The 13,282-nt window shown below is 44.9% G+C and overlaps 1 long non-coding RNA gene across 2 annotated transcripts in view; it reads right to left on the reverse strand.

The window, feature by feature from the left end:
* The window catches only part of LOC143435853 (uncharacterized), an 87,825-nt gene that overhangs the window by 73,649 nt on the left and 894 nt on the right, over window positions 1-13,282 (reverse strand). For both annotated transcript variants that reach the window (XR_013106216.1, XR_013106219.1), the window contains exon 3: window positions 1,356-1,482. This is a non-coding gene — a long non-coding RNA (uncharacterized LOC143435853). The remainder of the gene's footprint in view (window positions 1-1,355; window positions 1,483-13,282) is intronic.

Below are 13,282 nucleotides of genomic sequence, written 5' to 3' on the forward strand. Positions count from 1 at the left end.
CAGTGTTAACGGTACAGCATCCACACTTTAAAAGCAGGCATCGAGAATTCTTCTAGGGACTACAGAGATGGCTCAGCCCGTACACTGCTTTGCAAGTGTGAGGTCCTGAGCTCAATGTTGCTTATAACTCCAGTACTGAGAAGCAGAACAGGAAGGTTTCCAGGGATCCCTGGCTAGCTGGGTTATCCTACTTGATAAGTGACAGGCCTGTGGGAAAGCTTGTCTCAAACAAAAGCAAAGGTAGATGATACCGGAAAGACAACACTCAAGGTTGACCTCTGACCTCCACACACAGGTACACACACACACACACACACACACACACACACACATACACACACCATTCATCTGTTCTAGCTCCATCTCCATCCCCATGGACCATTGTTCCCTGCATCCCATTTTCCCAATCCACCTTCCCCACACTGCTTTCTAACAACATAACTTGAAGCCCCTGACCCAGAGCTACCCATGGCCCCCACTATTTCCTGAGTTTGGTTCTAGCTCCTCATGATGCAATATTCCTATGAAATAATGGGTGTCTTGGGGAGAGGGAAGCTAGTAGGGATAAGCCATTAAATAGCAAATTCAGCCTCTTGGGCTTTATTTCATTTAGGCAGTAGATGCTTGTATATTCAGGTTTTGATCATGTCTATTTTTAGTGGCTACAGAATCTTGTTCAATCAAAAACACTCAGAAGTGGGGCCACCACTTGGAGAGGCCATGGGACCTCAGTTTTCCATATCTTCTGGAAACTGTCCCTTCAGCCCTTGAAGGGCCAAAGCACTGCGACCTTACCCTTAGAGCAAAGGTGCCTTATGAGGGAGGGGACTTCCTCACTGGAAGCTAGACTGACAAGTGAAGCTGTACTTTCAGGGCTAAGATTTTAATTCAGGTCCAGTCTTTTAAAATCAAAGACACATGGAGTGTATACAGAATGCCAGAGGAGGCAGCGTGGCTCTCTTTTCCAGTAATCTTCCCCAGCCACAAGATGGATGACCCCGTGACCCCTGTTGATCCAGTTACCCAAGGTCAGCTCACACATCATTAAAAAGAGTCAGTTCAAGCCATGGGCACTTTCCCCTGAACACTCAGTGCTACTTTGCCGTTAGCACAGTGCGCTGTTCAGAATCCTCTGGGTTTACTGGAATTTCTCCACTGCATTTGATTCCTGGGGATTCATGTTAAAAGAGAATTTTAAATAACATCCTCCAAGAGGCAGTGACCTGGAGGTGACTTTCCTACCCCCAGCCCAAGTCATATCCACCTAAAACAGCCTAACCTGCCATCTTGATGCAGGCTGTCAACTCCTATCTGACAAAAGGCAACCAGAACAGGGGCTGCACTGCCCAGCTCACCTAACATCAAAGGCCGGGAGCAGCCGGTTGGATTGTTCATACAGGGTCATGGTCGAGCTGGCAAACACACATTCTGAAGGTCTCTTCCTGGGTCCGATGACATCACTTGGGTAGCTGGAAGTCAGCGCTAGCAGGAGTATTTCCATAATGGAAGTCAGTGAACCCACAATCGGGGCTTCTCCTGCCCCTCCCTGACCCTTGAGGCTTCCTCAGCATTTACCAGCATGCATTGTGCTATTGCCATGCTCCTTCTGAGGCCTCATCAATGCAAATTCATTCACCCCCATGAGCTGGCTTCATTGCAATTATTGCAAAACTTCCTGAATTGCAACAAAGTAAAGACACATGGCATCTCTTGGTGAGAGCTTGGGCCTCTGTCCCATTATCAAACATTCTAGAACTAGCTCTCATTCATCCATCAAGACAGTTCTTAAGCCCCACCCCACCCCACCCCCAACAAAAACCTGTTGTAAAACAAACTAGTCTTTATTGCCGCCTTTTCCGGGCTTCCTTGAAATCACATTTTCCAGCCTACAGCAACCTCCTCTGCCGGAGGAAGCCTAGAAGAGGGTGCCAGGTTAGATCGGGTTTCCTTCTGTTTTCATTTGCAGTCTTTCACAGACTTATATTCAAGAACTGCCTTGTTCTATGCTTCTTAAGAGGCTTCAGGCTTATGCAAGGGCTTGCTTGCATCCAGCCAAGAACGTACAGTGCTTGATATGTCCGTAGACTTTGTGGCTCTCCTTGGTAAAAAATCAAGGGCACTTGGACAAGCTCAAGGTTGTACCTAAGCTCATGGTCTATGCCTCTGCCTGGGCCAGCCTGAACTGTAAGCTTGCTTTCTCACCACAGAGAAAACAGAAGAGAGCAGTGGTCAACAGGTGGGAAGCCAGAGCGGACCTAGGTTCAGAGCTGACTGAATGTCCTTAGCACCTCAGTGCTTCCTGTGACAGAGGCCTTGGGGATCCTCGACCTAACACAGACCTATCTGGCCTCTTGGGAAACCATATGACTTATAACCAGTGATCTGTAAGTAGGTCATTCACTTTGCATGGCTGTAGTTAGCAGCTGAGTTTAGTCTTCCACACAGCTGATCTGAGAATAATCTCCAGAACTCACATGATGATAGGAGAGATCCAACTCTCACAAAGTTGTCCACACACTTTCAAATACACACACACACACACACACACTATTTTTAGTTTTAAAAAAGAAGCAGAACACCATACCACCACTGCTACCTCTCTCTGAGTCCTGCCTTCTCCCCTGTTCTGCTCTCTGCTCCCCCAACTTGTGAAAGCTCCTCCCTGATTTGCACTGATTATCAGACCAGAAAGCAAGAGCACCCTGCCTCCTTGGAATAAATGTCCGATGACCAAAGATGCTTAGAAGACCAGGAGTAGAGTTCAGAAAGTTGCCCCAGGTTGCCGGACTAGACAGTAGATAGAGAAAAAGAGACAGATGTAGAAGCCTGAGACCTTCCCACACCTAACCTGAGCACCACAAGTGATCAAGTGTTCCAGCTCCACCAGGACCTCACCCCTGGAAAGAGATGCTACAAGGAAAGAATCAATCACTTAAGTCTTAGCAGTGGGGAGCCAGTATGTGCCTCAGATCATCAGAACCACAACAGCAACGCACTTGGAGTTTAAAGCAAATGCACAGGATAGGCGTTTTCTGCCCACTCCAGCCAGTGACTGTGGAGCAGGCCATCTTCCGTCTCATTTTCAGTCAGTAAGCAGAAGTGGCAATGATCAGGGTGGAGATGACAGAAGCAGCTGGGCTTGGGTGAAACAGATACTTGTGTGTACATGCACACGGGTGTGCTTCGGCACTCAGGCAGAAGCTTGTGGACGTGCAGGATCCAACTGTGGTTGAGCTGATGGGTGGATAAAAAGAGACAAAGAAGGTTGCTCACTCCTCAGTAAGTCATCAGAAGTTGCTCCAACTGCGTCACCAACTGCGAGGTTAGAAACCTCTAATACAGTGAAAGCCACAGAAGAATGATCCTGGACTTCCTGGTAACCAGCTTTTCAGTAAAACCACGTGTTCGTGTTATTCCTGTGTCTCTGAACACTTTCCAGACCCGTAGAGCTTTTCCATTCAAAGAATTTTCAAATCCATTTCCTTTGGCAAATGTCTTCTGAATGGGGACATCAAGTTCATATTCTGTGGTATAGGGATAGGGCCTGGCAGTTAGTGCTCTGCGTGTGTGTGTGTGTGTTTGTGTGTGTGTGTGTGTTTGTGTGTGTGTGTGTGTGTGTGTGTGTGTGTGTGTGAAGAGAGAGAGAGGCCTGAAGCAACCTTTTACGGGCATAAGCACATAAGCCAAGATTCAATTTGGCAGCCCCAAGGAACAGCTTAGCACCATGATGTACCCACCCAGCTCAGTTTTGCACAACCAGAAAAAAAAAAAAAAAAAAAAAAAAAAAAAAAAAAAAAAAAAAAAAGCCCTCCATGGCTCCACACTGAACTTGGAGATAAAAGCAAGAATTTCCTGACCCACAAGAAAACCCAAAACCACTGAAGCAACCATGAGGGAGAAAGTAGACATAGAAACTTGGTCGCTCATCCTCAGTTGGCTAAAAAAGAACAAAAATTACATTTCTGATAGCTGGAAAAATTTAACTGTCCAGCCCTTGTCATCCAACTGTTGCTACACTGTATCTCAAAGGGCTTGAGTAGCTCAGTATTCAGTTTTCAACACCTTTGGTCCAGGGCCTGAAAGGTTTCCTGTCCTTAGAGGCCAGACCTGGGGTCACTGCAAGTTAGAGCCGAGTGGATATCAAAAGCTATGTGGACCCTAGAGGTTGCTCCTAGGGAAGGAAAGGGGACACTTGGGAGCAGATGGCATGGGCTCTGAGTGGCCTGGGTGGTGTTGAAGCCAATAAAGCCTGTGTTTGTTTCCTAGACATCCCAGTGTTCTGTAAGATTTTCTGTTTCTGTATTATTCCTCAATTGTTACTTAAGTATATTTTAGTCCCATGTCTTCTGCTATGAACTAACCTGTGCTCCTTCTCAAGTACATCCTTTGACACAGTAGCAGCCAGTGTGACTGTATCTGCAAATGGGCCACTGCCACTGTCCATCTGGGATGACATAACAACACACCTTAGGCTTGATTGCTATCAGGATTGAAACACGTTGCTTACAGTTCTGAACACCATAAAGTCCAAGATCAGATGTGTTCACTGACAAAGGTGGGCTTTCTGCTGTGGGAACAGTCCATCCTTGCTGTAGCTTCACGTTGTAGAAGGTTCCAGCAGGTTCCTTCAGACTTATTTTACATGTGTACTAAGCCCTTGCAAGATAACTCAGTGGTAAAGGTGTCTGTAGCCAAGGCCTCAGTTTGATCTCTGGGATCCACATGATGGAAGGAGAGAATCGACTCTCACAAGCTGTCTCTGACTTCCACACACATGCCATGGTCCCTGTGTACACACACACACACACAAATAAGTAATAAAAAGATGTAAAATATGGGAAAGGACAGACACACAGACAACAGCAGGTCTTCAAGGAGTAGTTAAGGTTGGGTGGGTGTGAGCGTCAATCCAGAGGAGAAGTAAGTATTCCCATGAGAACATTCAGAGAATGGTGTCTGCACACGTTCAGAGGGAAGAACAGCAGCTATGTTCAGGCCACTTGGCTTGAGGGATCTTGTTCTCACTGCCTGAGAAGACTAAGACATCATCACTTCCAGGAGTGTGAAGTAAGGCCCACACCATTAACTTGAGGGAGAAGATGGTGAATTAAGCATCTTCAATATCAAGTGTGTTCTTTGTCCAGAACAATGTAACAATTAAAATGTTGCCTGAGGGTTGCATGGATTTGCTGAATACATACAAATGGACAAGAAACTATCACTAAGGACTATGTCTCATGTTTCTTACAAAGATAGATAGACAGGCAGACATAACATTACACACACACACACACACACACACACACACACACACACACACACACACAACTATAAACCCATCTGGTTGGAACAACAGAGTCCTGGGAAGGTTTAAGGTCTGTGCTTGCCTCTGTGCCCCACTTGAGTACATTCTCTCTGCATCATCTGCTGATAGCAGAGATGTCCTTTTATTTGAGGACATTATTTGCCTGCTTTGCTCCACTCTCCACTGGCTTCTCTGAGTACCCTTGTTGCCCTGGGTAGGAAGCTGCTCACACTAGTCTAGTGACTCATAGTCCAGCCAGCCAAGATCCATCCATCTCGGAGGGGAGGGAGAGGGAGGGAGAGAGGGAAGAAGAGGGTAGAGGGAGAAAAAGTAAGGGACTCAATTAAGTGACAAATCAGTGATTTGGAGTTGAGGTCACAACGGTGAGACAGACTCTCAGGGCTGAGGGAGTGAAATGTCTATGATGATGGACCACTGGGAAACTTCTCAAGAGTCTACCGAGCATAAGAATAAGGAAGCATAGACGGGCAGCGGTGGCACATACCTTTAATCCCAGCACTTGGGAGGCAGAGGCAGGTGGATTTCTGAGTTGAGAACCAGCCTGGTCTACAAAGTGAGTTCCAGGACAGCCAGGGTTGCACAGAGAAACCCTGTCTCAAAAAACAAAAAGAAAAAAAAAAAGAATAAGGAAGCACAATGCAGATTGGTTAAGAAAGCAAAGCCATGAAGGTGGTGGGCATGGGAGGAGTGGGCTGACATGCAGAACCCTTCCAGTGCCCAGGAAGAGGAGAGCTAGACACACCATTGGCTCTGGGCAAGAGAGGGGTCAAGTAGGATTAACAGTAAGCTCTTCTTCCTCTACCTGGGGTTTCCTAGGCTGACTTTATTCCCAGATGCCTCTCTCCAATGGGAAAGCCAGGCTGGGTGAACTGAAATAACTTCACCCATGTAAGATATTGAGCCATACCTCCCCTCAGAAGAGCTTTGCTCTGCCACAGAGAGTGTCCTGTCCTGTCCTGTCGAGAAAGGCCTATTAATGTAAAATGTAGATTATGTGTGATGTGCAGCTCCCTGTCATGTGACACATATAGTTTCTCCTGATCAATATTATTGTGTGAGCACCCTGCTTAAACTTTCTTAAATGGCTTGCCCATGCTTAGGAATGTCACCCAGGCTGAAGAAATTCTCAATAAAATCTGGATGCTGGCCTTCTCCTGCACATTTGGGCAAATGGCTCTAGTCCCTTGAAATGACAAGATGACATAACCCAGGAATTCACATTTGACCTCCACAGAGCCAAAGACCAAGGACCCAGTTTGGGCCTAGGTTCCAGCAGTGAAATTTAGCTTCTATTTTAAAATTCAAACTTGTGCCTTCTACTTTCCAGGTTTTCTTCTTCCTCTTCCTCTTCCTCTTCCTCTTCCTCTTCTTCTCTTCTTCTTCTTCTTCTTCAAGTTTTTCACATTTTATTTATAAATCTTTGCCAAGGTTAGAAGGCTGAGCCATCAAGTCAAACTTGATCTTGTGAGCATCCATAGTCTAAATACAGCAGTCCTATGTACCCATCAAGATTTATTGTCTATTTGTGGCCATGTTTGCAAGGACAGAGGTTTAACAGCCCCTGTTTTACCAGAAACCACGCAGACCCAAATAGTGTGGTTTTGACAGTGTTTATATTGAAAAGAAATATGTTATTCTCCGATGCCGCTCTGGATAAAGTGATCCCATGTGAGTGTGTTTCTCATAAGTTTAGAGGCTGCTAAATGTGACAAGAGGGTTGCCCCTGGTTGGCAAATGAAGAGCGAGGTTGAGGTCACACCTAGTCAATAGCAAAGGGTAACTGGAGTCTTGGTTCAGAGCACCTCGCACCAACACTAACTCTGCCCAGGACAGGAAGCACAGAAGATGATGCATCCCAGAAGATGTGTAGGGCACACCAGCCATGCTCACTGCTGGTAGAAGCTGAGGAGGATCATAGAGTCTGGGCTCATCCTGTGCCCTCTTCTCAACTGAGTACTCTGTAACCTCACAGGAAACATCAGCAGTTCTGCTAAGAAGGACTGGCCTGCGTCCTGCCAATTACCTTGTTTATGAGGTAAGTGTAACATGTTGCATTACTATGCAATACCCACCTATTGCAGGATATTTGATTACACTGTGAACCCCGAGACATTGAAAAACCTGTTTCTAGCTGTGGTGTGGCTCAACCCTAACACACACCTTTAATCCAAGAACTTTCTGCTTCAACACAGTAAATAGGATTAAATAAAGTCAACCATAGGTCAAAAGGTAGAACAAACAATTCTAACTAGTAGCAACCAGTTGACAGAGAGTGAACATAGGAAAAAACCATAGAGAGTAAGAGGAAGTCAGGAGTATGGCTAGAGAGACACATAAGAAGTGGAAGGGATGGGCATTTGATTTGAAGGGTTTTTTAACAAGGAGAGCTTGTTTTTCTTTTCAGAATGATTACTGAGGAGGAGGAAGGTCAGCTGAATGCTTTCTCTGCCTCTCTGAGCTAGCAGGCTTTCATCCCAGCATCATTACTGGTAAAATCAAATGAGTGTGATTTTGTTAAAAACAACACCCATCAATACTCAACATCCTTCGACCACTCTTCTACACCTTCTTGAGTTCCAGGGGCTAAAGAGTTAGAAACTACATTTCCCAAACACCTCTGCAAGTAAGTCATCAGATATGTACTCATCCAATCAGAGTCAAGCATGATGATTAAGTAAGTAAAAGGAATGCTTGTGTTGAATCTCCCTGCTGATAAACCTGGCCTTGAAGCCATTTAGAGTCTCCATAGTGTCTTGGCTTCATGGATGTCAGGGATGGGGCCATCCATCTGGCTAGTGTTTATCATGGCAGATAGGGAGATGGTGGTGACCATAGTGGCTTTTGGATTGCAGGAATCAGTGGTTTCAATTCTGCACTTTAGATTTGAGACTTCCCAATCAGCCAACCTACAGGCTGCTTTCTTGGCCTTCTCAATAGTTCTACACAACATTTGACACTTGAGGAAGTAAAAAATAAATAAAGTTGAATTCATTTAAATGGTGTGTGATTCTGCTTTCTGTGAATAAGACTTGAATGATCCCTGAAGAGAAAGCTCAGACAGTAATAACACATGAATTGATCACTCATCGTGAGTTAAAAAGTAGAACTGGCAATCTATGTAACTCTCCACTTTAATTTTTACATGTTGGGATGGAGGAGGTGAGTGACTCCTTCAGGCCCTGCAGCAGTGAGGACCTAGTTCAAAAGAGAGACATAACCTTTGATGTTCAACATGCCTCCAGAGGTACCACTGATGCTCTGGAAAGACATCCTACCTTCTCCAGGACATGAATGCCCTTAAAGGCAATGATGGAACAACTCGTCCCACTTGCAGTAGCTTGCTAGTTACAGTGTCATGTTTTCAGATGGTGCATGGTTATAATACAAAGAGAAGATCAGTGCTCTTTGACCTTAGAGTGACAAGTAGAGTGTATAACAACACATCGAGTTTACAGTGTCAAAGACAGATGTCATCAGAAAGAGTCAGCTACATTTCAATTCCTCTCAAAATAGTCACCAGAGAGCAGGTGACTCCCTTAAGCCATTCATGTGGTTGCATCACTGCATTCTGGGGAACTCTGAAAGACATTTATACTTGAAGTTGACCTTTGCCCTTCAGCTTCAATGTCTCTGAGCAGGTGAGAGGGGATTCCCATGAGCACCTGCTCATCTCTACTTTGATCCCATAGCTGGATCAGTCATCAAATTCCAGTGGTACTGCTCTCCCCTGTGACCTCGCTGCAAATGACATCTGTCCACACCTGCACTCCAGTGATGCCTGCTCAGGGACTTCATTCCCCTGATTTCCCAAGTGCCATCTCTCCACATTCAGGTAAGTGGGTCCATTCTACCCATCACTGCTGCCTACCTCTGTGACAAACAGCCACTGTGGCCCCTCCTCCATTGGCACTCTCTCTGACTCCTCGGCCTGCTGTTCCCTTGGGAGAAGCTTTGAGCTGAAGGTTGGCAGTGCTCCCAATCCTGCCCTGTTGAATCCTTGACCTCTCCTTTCTGCAGACATCATTCTCCTCTCCCAAGGACTTATCTGGTAGCTGGACAGGCAATACCTCTAATATTTATAACGCAACCACTAGTTGGGACATGCTTTTAGGACATAGCCTTTCTTCCTTCTTCCCCATGCCTCCCTGTCCTGCTTTCCATCCTTGTTCCACCATCCAGCACTTTTCTCCTGTACAGCCAGTTCAGGAGTGGCTTCAAACATTTTCCTATAGCATTCTAAATCCTACCTTTTCTTTCATTGCTCTTATGCCGGAGGCAACTTAAATGCCAAATGCACCCCATGGTCTGTCTTCTTTAACACGTGCCTCAGACATCTAAGCATTCGAGTGTCAGGTTTAGACCAATCAAGTGCCATCGTCAGATACTCCTCCCTCACCACATAGCCCTCTCATGTTGCCTGTCCACTATGTTTCCTCCCTGAGCTCAAACTTCTATCCACTGTAGTAACTATTTCAGACTCGCATTCTATTTAAGAATCCTACCTATTTCTACCCTCTTGGCTCTCAGCACGTGGAGGAGAAGCCTGGTTGGAGGGGAATGGAGCAGTCTCTCTTTCCTTCCTGTTCAAAAGTGGAAGAGGCTAGGGCTGAAGAGGTGGCTCAGTGGTTGAGCACTCGTAGCTCCTGCAGAGGACCTGAGATCAACTCCTAGTGCCTGGTGGAGGTGGGTGGTGGAAACCATTCTCAAACAGAAAATTTAATAGAAACAAGATGAATCCTATCTTGGCATAGGATAAAGATTACCAGGTTAAGAGAAAGAGAATCAAAGGAAAGTTAACTTAGATAATCATGTGTTCCTAGCAAGGGGTGGAACCCACTGCCACTCATAATCCCACCACAGCTGTCACAAAAAAAAAAAAAAATCCACCACACTGAGACTAGGTAGTCAGGGCTTTGGGCATTTAGGAAAGCCCTCTCCTATCTTGATGTCTATCAAGAACCATCCCTCCTTAGGGACTTACATGTGAAATGAGAACACCTCAGCAGCAACCTTTGTTACCCAGAAGGTTAGTGCACACTTCTACAGACATTAGCCTGCTCAAGTGGCCTTATGAAGAGGCCTGCTATCTTTATAAGCTTGCTGCCTCATGGGCTATACCTCGAAGGTCCTTAGGAAAGCAGAATCTCCTATGTTGACGAAGAGTTGGTTTTTGCCATCTCTTCTTTAAAATAGATATTGAATTAAGAATAAAATTAAATGAAGTGATTGTCCATTTTGGAGTCTGGAGTAGATGCCCATACAGAGGACTGGGGTGATACCCAGGTAATAGACAAAGGACGTAGACTCCATAAAAGGCTGCACTAGTCTGGAACTTTAGTTTTCCTGGAAGAGATACATAGGGGTCTTAAATTCACAGAAAGAATCAATACTTAGTGCTGGAGGATTTCCTTGTTGTACCAAACTAGGCTCCCTACTATTTGGGTATCAGAGAAGTATATGGTTGTGAGAGGAGTAGCCCCAAGAACAACAAGGTCAAATATGGGAAAGTAAAGCCAGAATAATATGAAAGAAGGTAGCCTCTAAGACCTACTCTGGCTTCAGTCATTCTCATAGGAATCTTGCCCTGAATTTGTGCCTTCTGACTAGAAGATGCCATAACCCCTCAGCTCAGCCAGTTTAAGAACATAGTTTATATGGAAGGCAAGTAAAAAGGTACCTGTCATAAGTTCAGGATGTTGACCTGGCCATTTGAACCTCAATTCTTGTCTTAGTTTTATTTCCTGTTACCATGATAAAACTATCCTTTAAAAAAGCAACTTGGCTCACAATTCCAGATTATGGGTCATTATTTTTGGGCAATTGAGTCAACAGGAACTTGAAGCAGCTAGTTACATCCACAGTCAAGAACAGAGAGAAAATGAAGGCAAAGAGACTGGTACTGATCTCACTTTCTCTACCCTCACACAGTTCAGGACCACCTGCCTGGGGAATGGTGCCGCCCACAGTGGGCAGGTCTTTCCACCTTAATTAATAAAGTCAAGATAATTCTCCACAGGACAACCCAGTCTAGACAATCTCTCACTAAAATATTCTTCCCAAGTGATTCTAGATTATGTCAACTCGACAATTAAAATTACCCATCATCCCTCATCAGCAGGTGAGACTTCAGATCACTCTCTGCAGTGGATGAGGAGCATGAACCAGATATCTCTTTTGTGTCTTAGTAGTCCCAGCAATGGTGCCCTGAGCATCCTGTTTCATGGAATATAGTCTCCTCTACTCCCTTCTCAAGCAACTGTGAGATTCAGTTTCCCCCTCTTTCCTGCTCTTTGTTGACAAGCATGCTATTGGATAAGCCCTAATGTCTTCTTGTTTCTCAGAGACTGACTTGATAAAGGGTCTGTTTCTTCTGTAACAACAAGACAGGAGTCTCAGTAATGGACATTTAAACAAAATTACGCAAGGTCTGAGTTGTGTGGTCCCGTTTTATGAAAACAATTCCCCCTGGCAAACAATTTTCTCTTCCTGACAAGCGTTCAGGTAGCACAAGCCCACACCCCTGGCCTTGGCAATTCATCTACAAACCTGCAGAGCCTGTGGCACCTGGGCAATCTCCCCAGAGAGCTAAAAAACAAAAAGGAATCAACAAGTCAAGCTGCAAGGCTGCCTTGACAGAGAGAGACTTATTAGTGCAGCTTATCACAATGGAGTGAACCCTCGAATACAATCCTCATTCTAACCACAAACACAGCACTACTCGGCCCCTTCTAGATGCTTCCTTCTCAATTTTTCCCGCTCCCTAACTTTTTTATATATTTTTTATATAATTTTTTAAATATCGCGCTTGGAATTTTTGTTCCAATTATGGTTTTGGAAAAAATTTTCTGTCTTTCAGACAGCAACTGTAACAAAACTTCTTAGAAGCTCCAGGCTCCTCTTTTGCCCAGGCAGCGTTAAGGTTCCATTCCAATTGACTCAAGCTTTTCAAGCGGGTATCTGAAATGGTCTGACACCCACTTCATTAGCATCAAGGGCTAATTTCGTTTGAAGGGAGTTTAAAGCAGCCAGGACTTAGATTCTGGGGTTAATTGGTCTGTTTGCCACTGTTTGTCAGAACTGTATTGAAAGAACATCTTCAAAGCCGGGCTGTGATACTGGCTCCCACACTGTCTGAAATGTTTCAGATGTCTTTATCAGTGCCAAAAAATGCAGTGAGTGAAATGGCCTTTTTACTCAATTAGTTCTGAAAACCAAAAAGGGGAATCCATGTAGACAGATAATGAGAATCGACACAGGAAAATTAAGATGCATGCTCAGACAAGAGCGCAGCTTTTACCAACAGCGAGCAATGGGAGACTCCACCTGCCCCAGCCTGCGGCCCTCAACCCACAGCATCATGCTGCCCTGGAAGCTTCCTGTCTTGTCTCCCTGAATCCTTTCCATTCTAAAACCCCAGCTGATTGGAGTCCACCGGTTACTTAGCAACCCAAGGGCCAATTGGATTCAGTTTTAAAATGTCAACATCTGTATCGTATTCAAAGTTATTTTTTAATTCAAATATTTATGGCTTGAGACAGGGAAGGAAATATATATTTAAAAAATAAAGCCAAATCGTATTTCCCTTATACAGCTTCCTCCTAGCTCCTGTCCTCCAGCTGATCACAAACTTCATGGCTGCTTTTCAAAACCCCAGGTCTACAGTCCTGTTTCCCACTTCTTTTGCAAGTAGAGAGAAGTAAAAAAAAGGAGCAAGGGGGGAACCTCCATCTAGAAATCCAGCAGGAAAGGAAAATGAAACCACATCTCTTTTTACAACAATTAGGGATGTTCCAAGCCAAACAGAAAGTCTATCTCAGCCTCCATTTTATAAAAAAATTATGATTGTGGATCTGAGCTTACACGCATGTCAGACAGCAACCAGAAGAAGTGAACTACCAGTCTGTGATGGATTATTCTGCTTACACCAAAATGTAGCTATTTCTTTCTCACATGCCC

The sequence above is a fragment of the Arvicanthis niloticus genome, chromosome 1, assembly GCF_011762505.2.
Source record: "Arvicanthis niloticus isolate mArvNil1 chromosome 1, mArvNil1.pat.X, whole genome shotgun sequence".
NCBI lineage: Eukaryota > Metazoa > Chordata > Mammalia > Rodentia > Muridae > Arvicanthis > Arvicanthis niloticus.